The sequence below is a fragment of the Leptinotarsa decemlineata genome, unplaced genomic scaffold, assembly GCF_025532065.1.
Source record: "Leptinotarsa decemlineata unplaced genomic scaffold, Ldec_3_MD MMD2_tig00026340_RagTag_RagTag, whole genome shotgun sequence".
In the NCBI taxonomy this organism is placed as follows: domain Eukaryota; kingdom Metazoa; phylum Arthropoda; class Insecta; order Coleoptera; family Chrysomelidae; genus Leptinotarsa; species Leptinotarsa decemlineata.
The window spans coordinates 4,835,364-4,862,860 of NW_027412694.1; the positions used below are offsets into that span (position 1 = coordinate 4,835,364).

General features: G+C 32.9%; 1 protein-coding gene across 1 annotated transcript in view; it reads right to left on the bottom strand.

Annotated features, from left to right (window-relative positions):
* The window catches only part of LOC111505872 (uncharacterized), a 135,458-nt gene that overhangs the window by 25,683 nt on the left and 82,278 nt on the right, over positions 1-27,497 (bottom strand). The window lies entirely within an intron of this gene.

Here is a 27,497-nt window from a genome sequence, read left to right on the forward strand (position 1 = left end):
TTCAGTTTTAAAGGAAGAACTTCTTAAAGAATATCCTCAACAATTTGTTGTAAGTAAATATACCGTTTTTCAAATGATAATATATTAGTAACCTGTTAATAGTTGTCAAGATAAATTTGTTATTTTTGTCTTGGGAACATACTTGTATAATATTAATTATTCTGAATATATTATTACAGGATTCAGAAATGACAATAATTGCAGCAGGACAAGCCAAAGATGAAATGTCAGAGATTTCTACGCAATCAATAAGTTATAGATTTTTTTCACTACTAATCCATAGTTCGGAAAGACCTTTCATTTTGAATTGAAGGGTTTATATTTTTAGGAATGATTAATTTTTGGGAAAGAAATTTTTTGGCTTTCTACTACTTCTTCTTGATACAAAAATTATATGGGAATCTTCCAAAGAAAGGAAGGAAGTAATCAATTTGAAAATAAGTAACTCTATACATGGATGTGTACATCATGCAAAGAAACATCTTTGAGATACAAACTGTAAGGAAGTCCTCCTGAAACAGCTATTTTCATATAAACATTGAATTACATTACAAAGTATCTTCTGTATAATTCAGTATTCATATAAAAGTATTTGTTTCGAAAGAATTTTTTTCTGTCGTGTAATTCAATGTTCATATGAAAGTAGCTGTTTCAGGAGGACTTCTTTCCAGTATGTGACTGAAAATTGTTTCTTCGCATGATCTACACATCTATGTATAGAGTTACTAATTATAAATTGATTATTTCCTTCCTTTCTTTCGAAGATACCTACATTTTTTTTGTATCAAGATGGAGAAGTAGAGAGCCAAAAACTTTTCTTCCCAAACCTTTTAATTTGTTATGCTGATTAAAGCTAATATTTAAGTTAGGACCACAAAAAAAGTAATAGTACATTTGCTTTTAGATAGTGCCTGAATTTACTGAAGAAATTGTATTGGAGAAGAACCAGATATCACCTCCTAGATCAGTGACACCCTCAGGGAGCATGTCTAGTAAAAAAGTGAGTTTTGAATTGTGTGTGGTACAGTTGTAATTTTTATTATATAACTCTTGTCTGTTCCCAGCAAACGCATATTAAGAAAAAAATCGGTTGGAGTAGTTATGCACCTAATAATTTAAAAAGAAAAGCCAACGGAAAACTACACCCAACCAAAATAAACCCGTTATATAATGCAAAAGAAGATTATTATAAAAAGAAAAAGGAGCTTCTTGAAAAAACGGTGTAAGCAGAGGAGAAGGAGAGATCAAGGAGAAGGGAGAGAGAAGATGAAGAACATTAAAAAAATGACTTTATTGGATTTAGAAATCAAAGTAAAAGAAAAACAATTAAATAAATTGAATGTTTCATAAAACTGATTTTTAATTATTATTAGTATTCACAATCTAGCAAAATGTTCATTAATTATCAAATTCCTTATATTTTCTGCTATATTTGGATTATTTTCCATGGGGGGTAATACATCCTCATCATCTTCCTCTATTTCATCTTCTTCAGTAAAGTTATCATTCATATCAATGGCAATGTTATGAAGAACTGCAGTTGCGACTATTACTGCCATTGTGGTTTCTAGTTTTAGTCTCATGCCAAACCTCAAAACGGGAAATCGTCTTTTCCATAAACCGTATTGACGCTCTACTACATTTCGAGTCCTTATTATAGACTCATTGTATAAATTTTCAGCAGGTGTTCTAGTTTGTTGTAACTAGTCATAAGATATGGCTTTAGAGAATATCCACTGTCACCAAATACACCTTTTTCAAATTTTTGCTTTAAACTGCTATTATTAAAAATTGTTTGGTCATGCACCGATCCTGGCCATCTCACAATATCTCTTATTTTCAATTTAGCATCGCTTACTGTCTGAACATTCAATGCAAAATAAGATTTTCTACATCTGAATATTTCTGCATCATTTCCACCGGGAGAATCAATTTTAACTAATGTGCAATCAATTGCTCCAATGGTCTTGGGAAATGAAGCTATTTCATAAAATTTTTCAACTGCTTCTTCCAATTCTCTTTTATTTTCATACATGCGAATGTGTTGTCGGGCTAGTGAGGCAATAGCAATAGACACCTTTTTGATAATCCTGCTAGCTGAACTTCTAGACACTCCCATAAAATCTGATACGATTATTTGCATATTTCCTGATGCGTAGAATCTTAAAGTCAACAATAATTGTTGTAATGGTGTAATGCACCTACCTCTAAGAAATAAATAATTTTTTTATAATTCTGTTAATAATAAAAATTTTACAACTTACTTATTAGTAGGTAACTGAATTTCCCGTTTTATTTCATCTAGTAGATACAAAACAGTTTGTTTTTTTAAGTGAAAACGTTGGTAAAAGTCAAGCTCATCATATTTTTCGAAGCAGTCTGTTCTTTTCCTATACACTTTTGGTCTTCTAGTATAAATAAATTCTTCATCAGATGAACTTGAGCTAGACGTTTCAAAATTATTCATATTTTTATGATTATTATGGCTAAACGAACACAAAACTAGCAAACGTAGCGAGTAGCACAACAAATAACAATTATTAAAATTGAGGTTATGTTGTAGTTAAATGACACTTTAGCGAGTTGAAGTAGAGAAATCGACACTTTAACTTTGAAGGACGTTTTTGGCCTAAAGGACACTTTAACTTGGTTATGAAATCAAAAATATTTATTAAAGTATCATTTAAAGTTTAAGTAACCTTTATGTTTCTTTATGAAATCGGCCGTAAGCCTACTTTCTATAGATAAGCATTCTAGAGTATTCAACATTAAAGATATATGGGTACTCCTGTCACATCTCAAAATGATCCTCATTGCGCGATTCTGTAGTTTTTGTAGTGTTCTTGAAATCACTTATTGAAATCACTTGTGTATAGAAGAGTCGGACAATATTCAAAATGTGGTTGTATATGTACACTTTCAATTGTGTACTTCATTATCTTGGAATGTATCCTGTTTGGATAATTTGTAAATAGTGATTACCTACTTTTTCTCAATTATTGAAACATTTATACTGTGACCAAAACTTGTTGAAACGCAATCTATATTTGTTTCTGTTGGAATCGAGTTGGAATCGTTCTAGTAAATATAAAATTTTTTGCAATCGAATTTTTTTTCAGGTTACAATGATGAAATCTCCTTGTCATTGTTGATATTGAAATTTTGAGTTCCAGTATTTATAAAAGTCAGAAAGTCATAGGCATAGATTCAAGCTTCTGCCTTTATATCATGATTATTTCTAATTCCTGAAAATTGTTTTTCATAGATCCAACATTGAGAAATGAAGTTCTTTTTTTGTGAATCACAGAAAATTTTTTCATTCTTAGGAAGTTATCCACATTTTTTGTATGAATATGGATAAATAGAAAGCCGAAAAGTTCCTTTCCCAACCATCAGAGGTATATTGAATTTGTCAAAATATTTATATGATTCACTCATCTCTGCCAGTTGCAACAACTAACTGAATATTTTTTGTATGTTTTATCAGATCTGTAATACATTTTTCCACTGTCAATTTCACTTCAGTATTGTAAAACACGATTTTCAACACAAAAGAGACACCTTGTGTTACTTTTATAATTTTTCGAGGGTTGATTGAAACCGAAATATATTCCACACTGACTCATACAATTATTTTCGAGGGTTGATTGTAACCGAAACATATTCCGCACTGATTCATACAATTATTTTCTTACACTCTTCATGACTGCCAACTGAAGAATATTTTCTCAAATCGATACATTGGTTGCATTTTTTTGAGAAATTCAATTGTGAAATGATCATTTTTTGTTATTTTCATATTATACTTCAAATCGTTCGTTGAGGATCCTATCAATGTATTTCCAACTATTTTCATTTTTTTTTCAATAGTTTCTCTTCTATTGCATGAAATGGATGGAAAATCCGTTTCAATATTTCTTCTTTCAATTCGAAATAGTTTTTCGCAATATCACATTTAATTTTGGAATGGTCATTTTTTTAACAATTTTTCTGAGGAGAAAACACAAGCACTACAGGAAAATCCTGAATGCACTCTAAGAGGGGTGCCTGTGCGAAAATAGCGATTCACGTTGGATTTTATTTGCTGAAGTTTGAATTTAATTGGAGAAACGTTCTTAGGGAGTTTATTCCACAAAAACGCAGTTCTCAAACAGTGAAGTTTGAGGTGTACTGAGTGAGCAGCCACAGTCGACGCGTATTTCTGATATTGTGAGAAGCAGCCTTTGTAATTCCAGTGACATGATTGTGCCAAGACATATTGGTGTCTATTTTAACAAACTTATCGAAGCAGAAAGCGGAATTGTCTGTCCGAACATTAGTATATCCGGTTCGGAGACATTTATCTTTTCGGAGAATACCGATGCATAGATTTTCGTGGCATTGAATTGATCTTGGTTACTTTCACCCCAATTCAAAATCACTTCTATATCTTCTTTAGAACATGCAAGTTCCTGCTGCCGGTGAATATATGCATTATCCGCCAATGTTGTCCTGGAATCCAAATGGAATGACCAAACAAGTGTGCTGTCGTCACCAAAGCAATATATTGGATTCTTGTTTTTTTCCGTGTATATACAATAGAAAGAAGGTTAGAGACAATATGGATCCCTGCGGAACACCAGCGTTGATGGTAGAAGTATTCGAGAAGTATCCATTGACGGCCACTTTCAGGGAACGTTCTTCCAGGAAGCTGAAGAGGCATACACAAAAATGATCCAACAAGCCATAGCATCGAAGTTTGGCCAGCAAACCTTCATACCACACACGGTCAAAAGCCTTAGAAATAGCAAGCGCAACAACTCTCTTGACTCTCCATGTTTCTCGATTGCGTTATTCCAAATATGGGTGACATACGATAGAAGGTCGACTGATATTGATCTTTGTTTCCGAAAGCCATATTTATGATCGCTCTAGATGGATTTTATTAGATTTCACTTGAAGTAGTTATGGTTCAATTTATTTATCTTCGTGATGGATCATTCTATTTATCTTCTGGATAATGGTGTGAGTAATAATAATAATTATAAATGAAATATAATTATGCTCCTTACTGGGGACACACTAACTGTAGATTATCCAGATCAAATATTTTGTTTGTTACCACAATAAGAATATGACTATCTTCAGTAACGAGCTACCTGATGAAGTTGCTAAACATATTTTCACAGTTTTCATATATCCAAATTACGATTTTTTTTTCTTTGATCAACAAAATGTTGATGCAGCCGATATAATTTTTTTTTTATTTTCTTTCGAAAACTTGCATAAATCGATGAGCCAGAATTTTTAACATCCCGAATAGATGGTGTGATATATAGTTCTGCTTTGAAATTTCGAATGTTTGATCTTCTGCGTATTTTGAAGGATAATATACTCGTAGAAGACTTCATTCATCGAAATTCTCACTATTTCATTTTTTTGAGTTGCCTTCGATGTTGATTTTTGTTATCAATTGACGAGAAACATCGAATGATATTTCAAAAAAATCTGATTGGACTACATCCCGCACATTATTCTAATGTGTTACTGTTATTATCAAACTGGATACACATTTTTTTAATACAGCACTATCTATGATGACATCGGTTGACTGTCATCATATGACATAAAACCCGATTTGTGAATTGAATATTTTTGGAGTATATGTCGAGTTACCGAGTGAGACAGTCGATTAGTGCGTGATCATAGAACTTGGGACTTTTTTACATTGTCCGTAAATTGACTTTTTCAAGTTATTGTGTTTCTCGCCACCAACAGTACGGTTCAGTGCCTTTCACTATCACATATGATCCGAGCAAATGGATACACCTAATCAGTTGAATCAATTTCTCCTGGGATTCCCGACTACAGAAACAGAAACACTGACCAATGAAGTAACCAAACCATGACTAATTCTACAGCAATGAGTCAACAACAATTTCCAGAAAAAACCCAAGCGATCATTTTTTTTTCAGTTGGTAGGATTAAAATCTAAGAATATCTCCTAGCATTAGGAAATCTTGTGAATCCCAAACAAATTCTATTTACAACCAGAATCTCCAACAAACAAATCTGCAGTGACCTCTCTAATGCAGAACTGGTAAACACGTTCATGAGTGAACACGGTACAATCACTATAAGCCATGAAATCTTACGAAAAAGGAGACTAATTGCATCTTCTGAGAGATTTATTTTGTCTCACCATTTCCCACACTCTTTTAGAACAGACTCTGCATAAAATAGGCCTGAAGATATGGTCACCAATACCATTCCTGCGATTCAATATGTCAAATTCCGATTTTGCACACATACTGAGTTTCAGAAGGCAAGCCTATATAAATACACTAGAAAATATCAACATTCCAGAATAAATTTCAGTGATTCTCGATAATATATCGTATAAAGTATATCTGCCATTTCTCAACCTCACATGTTTCACATGGCCTCGCATGGTCAACCCGGCCATATATCTTCCCAATGCACTGCCGAACGATTATCTGAGCTTGACACCCTACCTTTCCCAGAAACAACCAAACTTCAAACAAACTATCGTTCCATCGCCTCATCATAATGAATCTCCTTCTCCAGAAATACCATCGGAACAAATTGAAACAACTCCACAACCTAGCAAACCATCCGTTTGTATAAACTTCAACAACTCAAACTGAAAAACTATTACTGAAACACTGACACCAACTGATGAAACGATACTTGATCCTTTTAGAAAGCCATCATCGAGTATCTCCAAAAAGATACGAGTTGATAGGAAAGAAAGTGAATCCGCAAATTACTCAATAAAACCAGATATAAACTTCATCGACTCAGGAAATTTTGTGATCAATTACAATAAACTCAAAGATTTCTTTGAGAATGTCTACGGATCTAACGACTCTTCAAGCGTTGCTAAACAGTACACTAACGATGTGCAAGGCTCATTGCATATGATAGGCAGCATCTATCCATATTTAAACGAAAGATCTATCAAAACTAGATGCACGAAGAAAAAAAAAATAATGAAACAGTTTTTGGCCGCAGAGGTATCCTTTACTGATACAGAGGGCCACTTTTTTTCACAGAAACTCCGATAAACCTTTTCTCCAGTCCCAATTTTGCGACACAACGACATAAGTTCCGCACCAGTTCAGAATTGAAAACAGTTTTTGGAGAGCAATGCAACTTTCTAAGTGTCATAGGGTTCTTCGCAAATAGGCCACGGTGGCAGTGCGCCCGACTCACGATCAGAAGGTCGTGGGTTCGATTCCCGCCTCGACCAGATATTTTTCTCGAGAGATTTCATCTGGTTGAAGCTGGGATGATTCTGGAACCGTGTTAGGAATCACACGTTAAAAGGTAAGACCCCGTTAGTCCTTAGCTCGCACAAGTTTCTCAACTTCTGAGAGTTGTCGTTCGTATGGGGGCACAACTGATTAACGGAAAAATAGATTTTAAAAACAGATTTTTTAAACATACGATATAGTATTTTTCAATGTGACACAGTTTCTAGCCTCAATGTTGCAAATAGTAAATATTTCATGAAATGTTAATATTTCGTTGCTAATAACCCAAGGGATTTATGCAAGTATTTTTTATAAAATTACGACAAATTGAAAATTTTTGAAATAATTTTACAGAATGGTGTTTCTCCAATTCAACGGAGTGTTTTTTTATTCTAGAAACAATATTGTGAAGTGGAATTTGAGAACTCAGCTTTCTTTTGCGTTAGAAGGTTTCAATGTAGAACGGAAAGATAGAATAGAAAAGATCATGCATAGACTACCATTACCATCAAAAAGTGTAATTGCAAAATAAGTTTCCTTTCAAGAATGCGGACATGTAAATTTTCTGAAAAAAATTTTTTGTTGGAATGTTGACAACAACGAAATTTAATTGGATGTAAATAGAAGCTGTATTTCATCAATGCAATAAAAAAGAAAACAATGAAATGAGATTGATTTATTTTCCAATGAGTACTTGGATAAATTACGAAATTTGAATATGTAGACAATAACGGATGGTGGACAAACGTCAGTTGTTTGCATTTTTTGTGTTGAGCAATGTTTCATCATAATTTACTGTCCTTTTGAAGTTTTATAACAAGTATTCGACGTATCACGGTGACAAGATGATGAAATTTTAATGATATTCAAAAACACCAATAGGAAAAATAAAATAAAATGAAATGTATATCGGTTAAGCATAACTATTCAGTTGAATCTCAGTTGACATATAATTGTATTTGGTATTACGATAACTTGAATTAAATTTTGTTTTTTGTTATACCTGATTTTTTCTTTATTATTTACATTTGTCGACATCGAAGGCTATAAATTAGGAAAAATATTCAACAGCTGATAATAAAAATTCAATAAAAAATATATTGCATAATGTCAACCTCGTTCTTGTGGTACAAACATAGGTCTCAAAAATTTTTTCATTCAAAAGAAACTTATCTATATCTAAAAAAATGCAAATATGAAGTTTCGTACCGAATAAATCTTGTATATATACATTTTTTGCATTCATGACATCAGTATGGATTATTATCTTTGAATAGTTTTTGGTTGGGAAAATAGACACCGTTTTTCCATAATACAACAAAATAAATAGGTACTCAGATATTTTGAACTTGATGTCATTAATAGGAATAAATTATTTATCTATTGGAAAAATTTTCGAAAATGTATTGTTTGAAAGACTTCTAAAATGATTATTTTCAGTTAGTATATCAATTCTGTTTAAAATCTGTTTTTAAGTTAACCAGCTGTCGCACCCCTACGAACGACAACCTTCAGAAGTTGAACCTTGTGCGTGCTAAGGATAAATGAGGTCTTACCTTTTGACGTGTGATTCCTAACACGAGTTGGACGATAGCAAGTGGAAATCGATCGTTCAGACTAGGGCTTGAACCACCGACCAACACAGCAGTCAATTTGAGTGAGTGAACAAAGCAACCACGTCCAATCTCCTGGCTAAAGACTAAACGATATAATCTCATTACTTACCAAACGGATTTGCATTATTGCAGGCAGTTATCAAAAAAAGGTTTGTGTATACAATTTGTTGTGTGAATTGGTTGAGACATGACGATGTTCTCCTTGATAAATCGATGGTGCTAACCGCACGAGGTGGAAAGCAATTTAGATGGATCCGATATAATTCCTCATTCAATTTTTCGTTTTGTATTGTATTCAGATAGATCGATTGAAATTTATAGTTGTGGCCATAGTTTTGTTGGAGTGAATTTTACCAAATATCATCAGTAGTTGCGTGTCTGCTCCGCTCAGAGAGTCAATTTGAGTTTTTGGAATGAAAAGATAAACTATAAATTTCAAGGGATTTTGCTTCATATATTCCTTCATGTAGTCCTATCTATATTGAAAGACTTTGAATGTTCTGCACTGTTCCGCAATTTCCGCAATTTTCAGCAATTCAAAATTCAAATTCATTATTGGTGCTAGGACACAAGAGTGTCAAGTTGTACGTAAACAATTACAAAAAAAATAGGTACAAAAGACTTCTGAATAGGAGATAAAAAGTCACATTAAAAGTCTGAGAGTCATTAAAATTAGGTCAAAATTTGTATAATTGAGTTGTTCTGAAATGTAAGAGTGACATTGAAAAACTCATTGAGATCATAAAACGTATATTGTGGAATGAGATCTATGAAGCTCATTGTTTGCTCTCGTGAGTAATCACAGGTAGGAAACCAACCAAACAACGATGCCAACTTGGTTATCGAAACGCGCGACAAAAGACTGCACTTTTTCCTTAAAATCACCTAACTGTACCGTAGTTAGGAAAAACTAATATAAATGAACCTAAAAAAACCTTGTAAGTATATTATGCCGAATATATGTGATTTACCAATTTTTTTAGTTTATTTTCTTATGCATATCATGTATTTGTATTTTTACTATTATTCGATGGTATATCAAATACATTTTTATTTCATTTACACTTACTTAGTCATTATATCTGCATACACACATCTGAAAGACGGAAGTGTCACTCGAATTTTTCGTTTTCACAAGAACACCGTATGGCACTTTCAAATGACTTTTTTTGAGAAAATCGCATGCCAGCCAAAACAAAATCAAGGAATCAAATTTTAATTGTAATGAATAGAGATCATTAACATTTTTCAGAAAGCAAGTTTTTGACGTTCTACTACTACATCTTGATAAAAAAAACTGTAGGAATCTTCCAAAAAAGAAAGAAAATAATCAATTTCAAAATAAGTAACTCTATACATGGATGTGTAGATCATGCAAACAAGTAACTTTCAGACATAAACTGGAAGAAAAAGCCCCCCTGAAAAAGCTACTTTCATAAACATTGAATTACACGAAAGAAAAATTCCTTCGAAACAAATACTTTTATATGAACACTTAATTATACAGAAGACACTATCCTCTACTCAGTTTGTATTCCAAACATTCGTTGTGAAATAAAATCACATATCATTCACAAGAGTTCAACACGAAACGAATGGTAGAAAAAATGTGCACTTACATGAAACACCGCCATCCTCACTGGTATAACATTATAAGAAAAAACACACAGTTCATTCATGAAATACAATTTTTATGTCACGGAATAAGTTTGATCTACTTATGTCATCGATAACATCGTAATGACATTCATTCACCTATTTGAATAAATCCCAGCCAAAAAGAATCTTGTTTATATTGAAAGGGTTTTATTTTTAGGAGTGACTAATTTCTTGAAAAAAAAATTTTGGCTTTCTACTACTCCATCTACCTCTCCTAAAAATATAACCCTTTCAATATAAACAAGATTCCTCTTGGCTGGGATTCAATCAAATAGGTGAATGAATGTCATTACGATGTCATCGATGACATACGTACTTATTCCGTGTCATGAAAATCGTAATTCATGAAGGAACTGTGTGTTTTTTTTATAATGTTATTCAGAATGGTACTAAAGAGCCCTAAGGCAAGAAACATTGATGTCTACCAGTGAGGATGGCAGTGTTCCATGTAAGTGCAATTTTTTTACCATTCAATTAGTGTAGAACTCCTGTGAATGATATATGATTTTATTTCATAACAAATGTTTGGAATACAAACTGAGTAGAGAATAGTGTCTCCTGTATAATTCAGTGTTCATATAAAAGTATTTGTTTCGGAAGAATTTTTCTTTCGTGTAATTTAATGTTTATATGAAATTAGCTGTTTCATGAGGGCTTTTTCTTTCAGTTTGTGTCTGAAAGTTACTTCTTTGCATGATTTACACATTCATATATAGAGTTATTTATTTTAGAATTGAGTACCTTTTTCCTTTCTTTGAAAGATCCCCACATTTTTTATATCAAGATAGAGGAGTAGAAAGCCAAAAACTTTCTTTCCCAAAAATTAGTCACTCCTGAAAATATAACCGTTTCAATATAAATTATCAAAATTGTTATCATTTTCTATGAAGCAGACTTCAATACATTCCTGTACGAACGCAACTTGATAAAACCTTGAAAAAATCTACATGAAAAAATAGCTGTTGACGCTGAATTTCACATATCTAGGGAGTAATTGAAGTTATGATGAATGAACAATTTTTTCTCGAGATTCAATACTGCATAGCTTAAATGTTTTGAACACAGGTTTGGAGAGCTTCAAATTCCTGCATTAGATTGAAAATATCAAAAGTAAAACTGAGAATCATCAATCTAATATTGTGGTGCTGTGATTCCAAAAATTGTTTCTTTAAGAACAAGTGGTCGACAGTGCTGAAATGAGGTAATAGATTTGTATTAAATTCAACTGAGCGTAGCCGAATAAGGAGCTGGTATCGAACTTTTCATACTGAGAATTAATTATTGCGAAAAAACAGCCTTTACCACAATTCAGTTATGATCTATTTATTATCGATAGATATATTCAATTGATTGTGTAAACAATTGAATAGAACTCAATGAGTAATAATGTGAACAAAAACGCACCAATAGAGTTTCAAATTCAAATTATGAATATTATAACTTCGAAACTATGAAATATATTACTACAAATAATCATGAAAGATTTTGAAGTAGAACTATTTCTTACTATTTTATTGGAAGTTTACCCTTTCACAATATTGATAATAAACGAAGATGAGTCGATAGAGAATCTGTTGTCTAATCCCTATATCCTTACTAATATTATAAATGCGAATGTGAGTTTGTTTGTTACGGTTTCACGCGAAAACTACTCAACCGATCATCATAAAATTTTGTACACATGTTCTTAGAGGTATTAGAAGTAACATAGAATACTTTTTATATATATTTTTATATGTAAGATAAAAAAATTGCTTGTCAAAAAATTCTCAGAAGCTAGCTACTTCAACGTCATCTAGCATTCCAGTAATGAAGTTCCAAACCTTAGTACCATAATACCGTCGCACTTTGTTATTCAAAGTCACGACAATATCCAGTTCAATTTGATCCAATCCAATGAACCTTTTTCCTGAAGTATTAGCAGCGCTAGTAGTTCGGTAGGGACAAACACTGCCTAATCCTCATATAAACATATGGTAAAGTATAATTAAAAAAGAATGTTCTAACACAAGAAGATGTTCCTGGAGCAAAACTAAAATTTGCAACTGTAAAGGATAACAATGTTGTAACATTAAAACGTTGGCTTGCATGCCGTAATTTAAAAGTAACTGGAAAAAAAGTGAATTAATAGTCAGTCATACTCTAGTAAAAGAGTAGCAGTAGATTCAAACTGTAATAAAAGAAATTTGAAATAGTTATGAATTTCAGATTCATTTTCGAGTGAAATGTGAATCAAATATATATGGTAGGTAATGAAATAAATTTAATTAAATATAATAAATGAATATAGTTTAATAAAAGATTGAGGTTATATCTCATTCTAGTCAATGGTAATTAACTATGAAAAGTTTACTATTCATTTCATGTTGAGAGCATACATATGAATATTTATTTATTTTTTGCACTGTTAAATTCACTCTCCTTGAAGCATGTATCCATTTCTTACATCTAACCTCATTAATATGAGGTTTTATAAATGTTATAAAAAACACGTTTTCTTCCAGATATCGATTATCCGACGTACAATTCGCAAAACAGCAATGCTTTGTTGGCATTATACTAGCAAAAAATATTTTTTTATATCAGATTTATTTCTTTTTAAATAAATTAATATCACGTAAATAACACTGAAAATAACAATGATATTACGCAAAAAAACTGAAATGAAAAAAAAATGAAATACAGGCGACAAGTGAAAACTGAACAATTGAAAATTAAAAGACTTCAAGCCAAGTTACTTCACGACGTTTATATTATTAATATCCACAATCGTCTGCGAGTAATTACTGGACTTATTTACGACAGTCATCTTGATTTTGAACAGGGGGCTCATTCGACAGTGTCGTGGCCTTCTATATCGAGAGGGGTCGTCTACAGCATAATGTATAGCTTCCCTAACTAATACTGGACTTATTTCTGGGAGAGATGACTATTTATAGGTCATTCGAAGGCTTTCATCTATCCCCACTATCCGCTCCACCGGTTCAGCGGGAGTTTAGCGTTTGGCGGGAGTTGGCCCTTTTCCGCTTGATTATGGATTTCCATTTGTTGCGTATCTCTACGCTAGCTTGGCTGAATGCGTTGTTGAAATTATCAGCCTGCCTTTCAAAATGGTTCAGCAGATTCTTTATTGACATATAGGTTTGCCCTTGAAAAAATCAGCTTTATGTTTCATAGGAATTATCAGATATTATCTATAAAAATAAAATTATCAACAATTTTCAGAATCATAATCAATCTATTTTTGTAATCCCTTTTGCACAGAGGGAGTGTTTTTTTGGAATTTCGAAGACATGTACCTTAGGCTATATACTGTAGCATAGAAAAGTGTTGTATCATAGGAAAGTGTTGTAGTATAGGAGAGTATCCTGTGCTATTCATCGCCAGATGGTACTAGTAGACCGTCTGCAAAATAATTATTTACAATTCACATTCTGTGAATTTCGATGCCGGCAGACCAAGCTGACAGCCCTTTGAAAAAACATTCATTTGTCGAATATTGCAAAGCAAATTTTTCTTCCTGGTGTTAAGTAAGTGATATTTATGTTCTTCAAAAATGAATGTAATATTGAATATAGTAAATTTTCAGTTTTTTGGAGTCGTTATCGACAATCATAAATAAACTGAGGCATCCTGATAAACCTTTACTATTACCTAGAATACACACACAAATGTAACAGGGCATCTTGGCGCCCAACGTGGGGCAATAGCAAAAAATAGTTTTGGATCATACACCTAACGGAAACAACAATGGGTATAATCTATCTTAGGAGCAAGACAACATAAGAGGCACAAGGCGCGATCCCCAAGGAAACTGTAAATGATAATTACACATAACGGCGGCAGGAATCCAATAGGAGTTGTTCATGAAGAAGATCGAGTAGGAGCAACGGAAAGATTGAGCTCAAATTTGCTGGTAACACCTAATAGTCATCACCAAGGTAGGCGACACTTATCACCGGGTTCCGGGCCCCATTCGAGGCAAACTAACCACTCTCATGAATGTCAAAATCCTGAGAGGACAAAATTATAGGGTTGATCCGCAAACTTCTTCCCAACCTGCAAATCAATTCAATCAAGCTGAAAATCAAGCAGTCCACAGTGAAAATCAATTGATTAAATTATTCACTCAATTATTACAAACATTACAAAATGTAAATCACTTACCTAACCAAAATAAATCAAATTTTAATCAATTTGTTCAAATTCCTGAATCATTCAAAAGGCTCCCAGTGTTCGACAATAAGACTATTCACCCTATGGAATTTTTGAAGCTATTAGAGTTTTATGTGCACGCGGAAATGCAAGAAAACCAACAGTGCGTACTCTCAATTTCGAAGTAGGGGATATGATTTCATTAAGGGCAAATACAACTTCTTCCACAGTAAATTCCGAAACAAAGAAATTTGTATTACTTTTTGAGGGTCCATACAAAATAAAGAAAAAAATTAGCAACGCAACTGGACTGGAATGCGGAACTTTCCATGCTAGTCATCTACGTAAATATAACCTTCCTGATATCAATCGAATCGCACAAAGTGTTATTCACTAATCAACACTCTAGTACGATCGGGGTGCATGATGTAGCATAGGAAAGTATCCTGTGCTATTTATCGTCAGATGATACTATTAGACCGTCTGCTAAATTTGCAATTTAGCATTGGCAACAAAGGTTTTTGTTGTTTTTCTTTGTATTTGATCTTTCGTTTTTTATTTTCAACCTCATTCTGTGAATTTCGATGCCGGCAGACAAGACTGACAGCCCTTTGAAAAAAATTATTTGTGAGATATTGCAAAGCAAATTTTTCTTCCTGGTGTTAGGTTAGTGATATTTATGTTCTTCAAAAATGAATGTAATACTGAATGCAGTAAATTTTTGGTTTTTTGGAGTCATTTGGAATCATAATAATCTGAGGCATCCTGATAAATGAAAAGAGAAATGAAAACTTCTATGTATTTTACCACTTTTATTTGTAACTAACGTTACTGCAGTTTCGTCCTATATGGACATTCTCAAACTCATACAATAAACTTTTATTATATATAGAAATTTTCATTTCTCTTTCCATTATGATCTCCTACCACGTAGTAACGGCTACATCCATTAATTTACATCCTGATAAACCTTTACTATCACCCAGAACCCACACACAAATTATCCCTGTTACAATACCACTCCTCAAGCTTGGGACAACTTACTAAAACACTGCATACTTTCCAACAAGGCAATGTGGGTAGAACTGCAACATTATTGTTTTCGTTATTATCAATACTCTGAGACGTAACTTGATGAAAATTATTAACACTATCTATCCAATAATTGCAGAATTTTTATAATAAATCCTTTGTTTGAATATTCGAAATAATGAATATGTGTGTCGAGTCGGTAGCCGGTCGGTTCGACGTGGGTGCCCTGTTCACTCACTGTGTTGGTCGGTGGTTCAAGCCCCAGGCTGAAGATCGTTTTTCACGATCCAACCCGTGTTAGAAGTCACACGTTAAAAGATAAGACCTCGTTAGTTTTTAGCTCAAACAAGTTTCGACCCATGAGGGTTGTCGTTTGTAGGGATGCGACAACTGGTTAACGGAAATACAGATTTTGGACAGAGTTTTTTGAACAGATTGACCTACTTTGAAATCGAATAAAAACTTGAGGGGGTATTTTTTTATAGTGCTTGTAGCTGTAATGTTGAACGTGTTTCAGGATGGAGTAGAGAATTGCAATCTTCAAAATAAAATTTTGTTTGACTGTTATTTCCATTTGAAATTTCTGATACTGGGGTTATTGTGGGGAGAGAGTAGCTGACAAGGGGTTGATAGTGTCCGCTTTCTTGATTTGGTAAGTGAATAAATGTTGATTTCTTGAATTATAGTCAATGTGTTGCTCCTTTGTTACTGGCTAGTCTTGTACTAGCTTCCAATTTACTTAGAAATACGAAACATCCTCAATGTGTATTTATCTGACTCAAAGTCAACTTGATTTTTGTAGTTCCATATACAAGGAATATATCTCGGGTACGCCAATAAACTTTGTTTATAATTGAGTTTTTTATGCCTTTGCCATACATATTGTAATGAATCTGAAGCCGGCCCTGACCGGTGTCCCAGTCAGCCAACGCATGACGCATACCGCGAAAACTCCGGATGGGTCCCGAAATCCGCATAGGGATCCGGAACGTTCGTTGACGATATAAAAACGTCGCTATTCGTCCCGAAGAGTAGTCTGTACCAAGAAAGCGAATCGAGCTGTTAACAAACGGTGAAGATAAATTAAGCGTTAGTTACTGAGTGGTGTAAATAAATTAGTTGTGATAGTGAAGTATTGTTAAAATAAATTTGTTTAAGACAGTTAATTCTTTAATTCGTTACAATATTCAATCCTCTGGCTGTTTGTTTACTACGCTGAGATTTGGTGAATTTGGGCCATGGAAATACCGTAGGTATTCCGTGCCTTTATCAAAGGTCAACTATTTTGTGACCGCAGAAGTGGGATGTGTCACCTCTGGTCATTTATTCGACCTGTCCTCGTTGTCACCTCAGAGTAATGATATAAATAGAGATGCCTTTCTGTCCTTGTTTCTGAAGCCAAATTACTTTGTTTATGTTTACGGCAGTCCTCCAACTAACAGAAATAGATAATACTGGTATTTCGTCGTTTTTGGAAGTTATTTTGGTGATTTGAGTGCTTATTGACCGATATAATTAATTTGTAGTGCAAAAAGTAATTTTGAAAATGGTGAAAACCTGCGTGGTTTGTGGATTTTCGCAATCCTTGCATAGGTAAAGAACAAATGGAATATGGGCGTATCCCAGACTTTTCGATCGAATTAATAGTTGATAGTGATTAGAATTTTCTTAACATATTTTCCACACGCCTCTGGATCCAGTCCAGAGGATTATGTAAACAATTCCCTCAGTCCCCTTGTTGACATTTTACTGTGAGAGAGATGGATATCCTGGTTGTCTACAAATCTGTTGTGTTTATATATATATATATATATATATATATATATATATATATATATATATATATTAACATGTGCCTTATTAACATGTGCTTCGTATATAGTTACATCATCTGATGCAAACATCATGCATGATGACGGTGACAAGTTTTGCGGTAGGTCATTGATATATAAAATAAAAATAAATAGGAGAGGACTTAATACAGACCCTTGGGGTACCCCATGTTTGATGATTCGAAACTCTGATTGAGAATCCTCTCCTCAATCAGGTGCGGTGCCTCTTTTCATGGATATATATATATATATATATATATATATATATATATATATATATATATATATATATATATATATATATATATATATATATATATATATCCATATATATATATATATATATATATATATATATATATATATATATATATATACATATATATATATATATATATATATATATACCGGGTGTCCCACATTTTATGTGACAGGCAATATCTGGTTTGTTGAAGGAGATACACAAAAATGTTTCATACAAAAGTTTTAGGAGTTCATGATAGCTATATTTCGATATATTTTTTAATATACAGGGTGTTTGGTGTAGGTGCTACAGACCAAAATTCCATTTTTTCAAATAGAACGCCCTGTATATCATTACATATTCAGATGCTACGTTAAATTCTGATATCATTTCATGTTTGGTTTTTGAAATTCGGTTACGGCGTTGTTGAGTTATTGCACTTTTCTTTAAATATAAAGTTTCAAAAAACTTATTTACTCGTACACGAATCCAGTCTATATCTTTTATTAAATTAAACTAGACTACTACTGAATACAAACCATTATTCTCACCTCTACGATACGATATCGATATCAGTTGAATATAATATTGAAATTCTTGAGAATGTGACTAACTTGAGGGTGAATTGCTTTATATTGCACAATTTCATCAAGTAGCTTATGCTTGTTGATGCCATAGTAACAAATTTTGTTGAATTGTATCTACTTGTCAGTTCGATTCAGTGATTCTTTGCAAAACAGTAACTGTGTTCTTTGTGCGAAAACTCCAGTATGCCTTTCGCGTTTAGTCCAAGTGATTGCATTGATATGTTATTAATTTTTGGGGAATGTCAGAAAAACTGCTGTCAAGCACAACGTCTATACCAAGAACGTTTTCTAGACAGACCCATTCCGTCACGAATGACTTTTTCGAGAGTTGTAGAAAAATTTCGAACTGGGTCATTTCCTTCTACTATAAAGCATCGTCATCATACGAGATCTGTTAGAACTGAAGATTTAGAGATCAATGTGTTGGCTTATATTATTATTCATCCACATGTTTCTATCCGTACTCTTGCAGAAGAAGTCGGTGTGAGTAAATCTATGTACAGAGAATTCTGAAAGAAAATAAATACCACCCATTCAAAATTCAGTTGGTACAAGGTTTAAAACCCACGGACTTTGAACGATGACTTGAATTCATTGCTTGTATTCAGGTAATATTACATGAAAGTCCTAACATATTCAGTCAAATTTTGTGAAGCGATGAATCGCGATTCTACAATAATGGAGTTGTGAATCGACATAACAGTCACTATTGGTCTCAAGAAAATCCCCACTGGGTCCGCGAAAGTAATTTTCAAACTACTTAGTGTATTAATGTATGGTGTGGATTGTTCAATGGCCGCATCATAGGACCTTACTTTTTCAATGAAAATCTCAATGGATTGCGATATTTACATTTTCTAGAAATTGATGGAAGATATTCCCGTAGCAGAACGACAAGGAATTTGGTGGCAACAAGATGGTGCTTCTCCTCACAATTCACAGGTTGTTACTGAATATCTGGATAGAACGTTCCCAAATAGATGGATTGGTAATAAGGGTCCAATTCGGTGGTCGGCTCGTTCTCCATTTTTGTGTATCTCCTTCAACAAACCAGATATTGCCTGTCACATAAAATGTGGGACACCCGGTATATATATATATATATATATATATATATATATATATATATATATATATATATATATATATTATTACTCTGAGGCTGTCACCAATCTGTTTTCTTCTGAAATGACATGTCAATTATCTTCCCTCTAGATTTTGAGGAATAAGGTGGTGTGCGATCCGAATTATCTTGCAGCAATTTGTGCATCCATCCTGGGATTTCGAGATTTTCGGACTCGGTGATTTCTGACGTTGTTTTGTGGGTGTCTGAAACCTATATTTTTGTTGGAACGCAGAAATCCTTTCGGCAATTCGCCGTATTTATAAAGCACCGGTAACAGGTTATGTTCTATCAGAGGAAAATTTACCTACATGAATCTTATTCATTTTAAGGACTGTTTATTCCATTTGCTTGGACTATCTCCACTCCAACTTCCGTCAGAAAAGTTTTGTTGTTGGATTCTTATACACTGGGACCCGTCCATCATCATCTGTCAGTGGAAACAACCTCAAATGAGAGGTTTGTAAATGCACTATATTTCTTCTACCGCGTATATTTTCATAATGTGTTCATTTTTGAGGGTGTTATTCCCGGTTGATCAACCGACTGTGAAGGTCAATAGAACCGTCGGCTTTGGTTTTGTTTTCTTCATTGGATTCTCCCGTTTTTCCATTCCTGTACCTCTGCATGATTAATCATTTCGTATAAGTATAGCCTTTTAAGTGAGAGCAGCTTCCAGCCATCACAGGCTGAACCCCGCCTTGGACTTCTTCGGAGCCGGCTGCACCCTTCGTAGCAACCTTAATACGCTTGACGGAGGGAGTTGAAACAGCTAAGATATTTACATATATGTTGATTACGACGTCACAAATCAGCATCCCCTAGATACATAACTGTTAATAGATATTAATTTTCTTACTTATGAATGCTGTTTCTCTCCGCATTGACTTTGCTATTCAAATCAATATATCAGTATATCAGTTTTTCTGATAATTGTTTCTCAGCCCATACCGTTGGGAGTTCAACCACTGAACAGTTAATTTGAGATTCTGTCAGGGCATCTTGAACCTTTTTATAAAGTGTTTTTTTATATATTAATATACCAGTTTATTAAAATTGCTGTTGAATATTTCTTCACCGTCTGATATTTCCCCTGTGCTGAAACTGAATCTTCTTGGCAGATATTTTTATAGAAGACATATTAAAGATTATTTCTAGTTTCACCGAGATATTGCATTAGTGGATTCTTTAGTTATCAAGGCGGTTTCCTTTTTTTTCTGGCCAAAATTAGGTGGCGCCATGAAGAACATCCTTTTCTTTTTTTATTGATCGAATCTACGACCACTGACCTAGCTTGGTAACTTTTTAGTGGTGTTTCATTGCATCCCCCTACTGCTAGTATTTTAAAATTATCTTTTGGCAAAACACACCCTAGCACCTTCATAGAATGGCAATTGGCAACAATAATCAACATTCAAGGAATTTGTTCTCTTTTTCTCAACATGTCTGATTTGTTCAATATTTTTACGCATTTCGTGGCCATATGCAATTTTCTGAAAAGTATTTCCATGCGTTTTGAAGTGTCATCACATTGTAGATAAATCAGTCAAGCAGGTGTGTCATTAGTTTTGTGCTCCTGATTCATTTGGATTTTTCTATAGTTAAAGTTGGTCATTTTTTCTTATTTTTTTTTTTCATCCATTGAGTAATCTTAGTTAGTGTGTGTAATAGTAAAAATCAATTGAAATTTCAATCTGCAAAGTGTCATAAATTGCAGTTGTTTGGTGTAATAAACTAATTCAAGGAGACTGACCACTTTTTGTTGGCTGTAACAAAAAGCACCTTATCTCCAAAGCAAAAAAAGAGGTAAATTCCTCACATAGAAATTCTACCAGGGCCGCACTAAGGATAAATTGCCATTAGGATGTCTGATATGTGTATAAAATGCAATCAAGATCTCGGAGATAAATATGCTGTATGTGACAGTTGTCACTGTGCGCAACATCCGTCAGAACAATGCAGCTCCAGTCGAGCTGTAGTCTTGACGAGAAGAACATTGACGTACTTCTGTCAGGAATGCCGAGTTTCCTTCAGGAATGTGCCGGCACTATTAAGAGAAATGAAAAGTTTCAAAACAGAAGTTACCTCTTTAAGAAGTGAGATGAATATTCTCAAAACAGAAGTTAAATCACTAATAACTGAAAAGATGGCTTTGAAAACTGAAATAAATGATCTTAGAAATGAAGTGAAGCAGATAAAGGTAAATGAAGTTAGTGAAACTACTCCAACTGAAAGTATCATTATGGAACTACTAGAACGCCAAAGAAGAGAAGCTAATATCATGGTAGCTAATGTTAGAGAGGCGCAGGCAACAACACCTTTGCAAAGAAAAGAAGAAGATGCAAATGTAGTTAAGGAAATACTAAAGAAAGTCAGTATCAATGTTAATCTTGACAACATTACAATATTTAGAGTTGGAAAAGTTATACCAAATAAAAATAGATTGATAAAAGTAGTTATGATGAACAAAAATGAAGCAATTACCATATTAAGAAATATAAAAAATAATAGAAACAATATTCCACAGGGCATTAGAATATTTAGCGATCAGACCAAAAAACAAAAAGATTATTACCTTAACGTTAAAAAACAATTACAAGAATTAATATCAAATGGTGATAATTCAAAAACAATCGAATACATAAATAATGTACCCACAATAGCAAATAAAGTTTCTAATGAAAAAAACTAAACGAATATCCTAATATACCGTTTAAAACAGACATTATATATGGTAATATTGAAAGTTTGACTGCACACAGAGACCAAATAATCAATTCCATCCTACCATACCAACCATCAATAATATTATTTAGTGAAACACGTACCACTGTTGACCACAGTGAAATAATGCCAACGGGATATAAAACAATTAGATGTGATTCATCTTCCCGACATACAAGAGGGGTTCTTATATATGTAAAATATAATTTACAATACTCCATTTACAAGAACTATACTTTAGAAAAAAATTATTGGTGCCTAATTATAAAAATAAAATACAATAATAATGTAAAAATGTTAATTGGTGCCCTTTACCATTCACCTAATGCAAGTCACACAATATTTATTGATCATTTTGAAAATATATGCGAAGATCTTTCTCAATCAAAATCAAAATTTATATTAGCTGGAGATTTTAATATTAACTTTGAAAGTAATGAAGTTCAATCGACACGCATCAAAAATCTATTGAATATGTATGGAATAAATCAAAGTATTGAAGAATGTACTAGAATTACTTATACTAGTGCAAGCTTAATTGATTATGTCATCAGTAACTTTGAACTTCAAACAGTAGTTCACAATATACCCAAAATAACTGATCATTCCTTAGTCTCCGTTAACCTATTAAATAGAATATCAAACTCACCAAAAACCCTTAAGAGTTATCGTAATTTGGGAAACGAAAACATGAATAAAATTTGTTTGGAATTGATTGACAATAATTATTTACTAAACTGTGTTGACATTCAAATATTTTATGAGGATTTTATTAATAAGACTGTAAATACTGTCAATACAATTGCTCCAGTCAAGAGGTATTTTTCTCACCAAAATAGTCTTCCATGGTTTGACAAGGACCTAAAAGACATAATTAAGCAAAGAGATGAAGCATACCAAATTTTTAAACACAACAGGTGTGAAGTCAACTGGGAAAGATATAAAAGTCTAAGAAACTATGTAGTTAATTTACTGAAAACTAAAAAGCAAGAATATTATTATAATAAAATTGATTCAAGCTCTAAGAACCAACAACTTATGTGGAAAACCATTAAATCTCTAATTAATACTAAGTCTAATACAGTTGACACAAACAATATTGAATTTGAAGGAGAAGGACAAGTAAAAATCCTTAGAGATGAAGCTGAAATAGCAGAAACTTTCAACAAATATTTTGAATCCAGCTTAGAAGAAATTGTTAAATCAATTAAGACTACTACTTCATGGAAAGGTGAAATTACGGCGGTCTCTAGTTTCGACAGTTTTAATCAACTCGAATTGAAAGATCTTACAGGAACTGTTAATAGATTGGAAAATAAATCTGGAACTGAAATCTTAGATATCAAGTTTATTAAAGCTACGTTTGGAGTCATTGGTCATGTTTTATTACATTTTATAAATATCTCTCTACAATATGGGCAATTTCCTGAGCACCTGAAAACTAGTATAATAGTACCTGTTCCCAAAGTCAAAAATACCAATAAAGCGGGAGAATTCCGTCCAGTAAACACCTTACCAGAAATGGAGAAACTACTAGAAATGGCTGTATACGATCAGCTCCTAAGTTATGTTGAGGCCAATAATATTCTCATAAGTAATCAATCAGGTTTTAGGAAAAATCATTCTTATGAAACGGCTTTACAACTTACGATTAGTAAATGGACTCGATCTATTGACAACGGAGATTATGTTGTAACAGTATTCTTAGACTTAAGAAGAGCTTTTGAGACAATTGACCGTAATATAAATAAAAAAATTGGAAGCTATAGGTCTTAAAGGAACAGTGCTAGGATGGTTTAAGGACTACTTAAGCGATCGAAGACAAATCACTAAAGTGGGTAATGTTCTCTCATCTCCTATTAACGCAAAATTTGGGGTAACTCAAGGAAGTGTCTTGGGCCCTTTACTATTTCTTATTTATATTAATGACATCAGTTTATGTCAAAATTGTGACTTTATGAATTTATTTGCTGATGATACAATGTTAACAACATCTCATAAAGATTTAGAGATAGCTTTGACAAAAATGAATATCTGCTTGGAGGAGATTCATAAATACTTGAACGTCAACAAATTAAAACTAAACGTATCTGAAACAAAAGCCATGATTCTGACCACAGCATATAAATATAAATATATGAACATAAATTACTATTGTTTGGAAATTAATAAAGAAAAAATAGAATTTGTAACCGAAATTAAATACCTGGGATTCATGTTAGTTAACTGTTTATCTTATAATGCACACTTAAAATACATAACTAAAAAGATATCAAAGAAACTTTACTTTTTTACTCGAATCTCTTATCATTTGTCAGTTTCTTCCAATGTCACTATATATAACACAATCATTCAGCCTCATTTCGAATATTGTAGTACATTACTATATGGGTGTGATCAAAACAAAATTTCGACTTTACAAAAACTACAAAATCGTGGAATGAGAGTCATATTAAAATGTAATCATTATACAAGCATAAAGTTTATGCTCGACGCATTACAATGGTTATCAATAAAAGAAAGGTTCTATAGATCAGCAATGATATTTATTTTTAAGACTATTAATAATATGTTACCATCTTATTTTGATGAATTCATTATTTATCGTGATAGTACTCACAACTACGAGACAAAACATAGTTATCTTTTTCACTTGCCAAGATGCAGATTAACCAGCTCAATGAAAATATTGTTTTATAAAGGTTTAAACCATTTTAATAAGCTGCTAAGAGACATAAAACAAAGCGAAAGTATTTATATATTTAAATCTAAACTAAACAACTATATTAAAACAAACACAATTTTGTAGGAAAAGACTCAATGATGCAGAACATCAGTAGTCTTAAACCTTAACATTTATTATCATGTATCAGTATGTTGTAAATTGTAAGTAAGTCTTATCTAAGTTAGTTAACTTTGAATTTTATTTCCTTTTCTATTTTATTTCTCAACATTGTTAGGTTACAGTCATATGTATGACTCTAGTTATTAGTTATTATTATTGTTGGTTAAGGACATATTATTATTGTTTACTGATTTATTATTATTATTGTATATTATTATTATTGTATGTATATTAGGATTTCCTAAATAAACGTATTCATTCATTCATTCATAGTAATTTCTCCACATTGGAGAAGTACATTTTCTGTAAAGGTTGTGTCTGTCTCGACACACAATCTGCGGAGGTTCGTGATGTTCTTACAGAAAGGGCCGTCACCTAGCGAATCGACATCGCCATGTACACAGTCGTTCAATTGTTTTCCGAATTGAAGAGGAGGAGGAATCCCATCCTGGCGATTCAAATGATTGAACGATGGATACACAAGATAGGGGCTCACATCAAGTTGACGGTTGAACACGCCAATATATGATGGATTACAGAGTGGTAATGGAGCATTTCATGTTCGCAGTTCGACGAATAATTGCCTAATTACGTATTACCTTCTCAAATCCCCTACCAGATTTTGAACAGTGGAGACGGGTGTAGGTATAAAGATAAAATAAAGGAGTGAATCAATTTGCGAATCTTTCATTGATGAAAGTCAATTATAATGAAAGACAGTTACTATTTCAGCAATAATAGAAGGTAAAGAAAAATTATTACGAGAATTTTCAGTTCTGACTTCAGGGACCAATCTACAAAAGTTGACTTATTTACAAGTAAAGGGAAAATAAATGATATAAACATGAAAGATTTTCTCACATTGATTTCCTCGTTTTATTATTCAACTAATTTCTCCTAGTATGCATACTATCGGTTAACAGTTGTTCAAAGTTGGCTAAGAAAAAGTTTTTAAATTTCAATACAACACATCAAACTAATAAATGAACGATAATAAGGAACAAGATTACTTTCGCTTTAATGTTGCTTCTAATAGTGGTGAGTTATCTAGGTGTCCAAAAAGTGGAGATTCGCCAAGCGTTATTCTCAAAGTTGGGGAAATTTGAGGGTTTTATCATTAGGCATCGAACAGATTCCGTTTTATTGAAAATATTGTACAGGTATAGGCTGAAAATCGAGGCCAGGGATGGAGTGTGGCCTTTGACATGTTCGACAAGGTAGACTTCCACAAGAAAGTTTCGAGTAATTCCAACATAAATCCTACGACAGTAGATAATTGATTATAATCCTTAAGATAATAAATTTTCTATTCAGGAATACTTTGAAACATACTTTTAAATCTACAAAATCGCGAAATTCTTCCCGTGTCTGGTCCAAACGCTTTCGATGCCCGATATAGGCAGAAAGGAGTAAAAATTCGTCTTAACGGATCGCCGCTATGGGGCGACCGAATACATTTGAGTCGATTGGCATGACCTTTAGGGTCCGCAAAGGTCAAATGATAAAGTTGTTCCAAATGGCTTGAAAATACTATATATATATATATATATATATATATATATATATATATATATATATATATATATATATATATATATCCATGAAAAGAGGCACCGCACCTGATTGAGGAGAGGATTCTCAATCAGAGTTTCGAATCATCAAACATGGGGTACCCCAAGGGTCTGTATTAGGTCCTCTCCTATTTATTTTTATTTTATATATCAATGACCTACCGCAAAACTTGTCACCGTCATCATGCATGATGTTTGCATCAGATGATGTAACTATATACGAAGCACATGTTAATAAGGAAATATTGTCAAATTCGATGGAATTGGCGGAGCGTAGAGCGGAAGAAAGGTTTCTAACAAACAAATAGAAACAAAACCCTAATGAATGCCTAAGGATTTCCATTTCAACTAACTGTCGTTAGTAGGTACGTGTAAATTTGATAAATATATAAATAAATAAATAAAAATAAATATGATAAAGAAAATAAAAGATCTAGTAATTCGAGTATCATTCAGAATTTTCCCACTTGACATTGTCAGCCAAAATTTTTATCAACTGTCATTATTTAATGTTTTTCTATCTGTTTTTGAACCATTTTATATTTTAATCTCACGTTAGTAAGTTCTCCATATTCATATATTTCTTACAAGATATATAATCTTATTATTGTAGTTGTCCTGACGAAGATGTGAAATATACCGAAAGCTTGACATATAACAAAGAGTTTCCTTTGTAACAGCCCAGCTATTGACTGCAACCTCACGAATTAAACCGATTTATAGTTAATCCAGTCACTAATTATTCTGAAGTAAAACCATCAGGCACCTGTGCAACGTCTTCGACTTGGAAGATTCGTCGCAAATTATTTCCCACTATGAAAAGCAGAAATTAATTTCGTTTGGTCGATCCGAC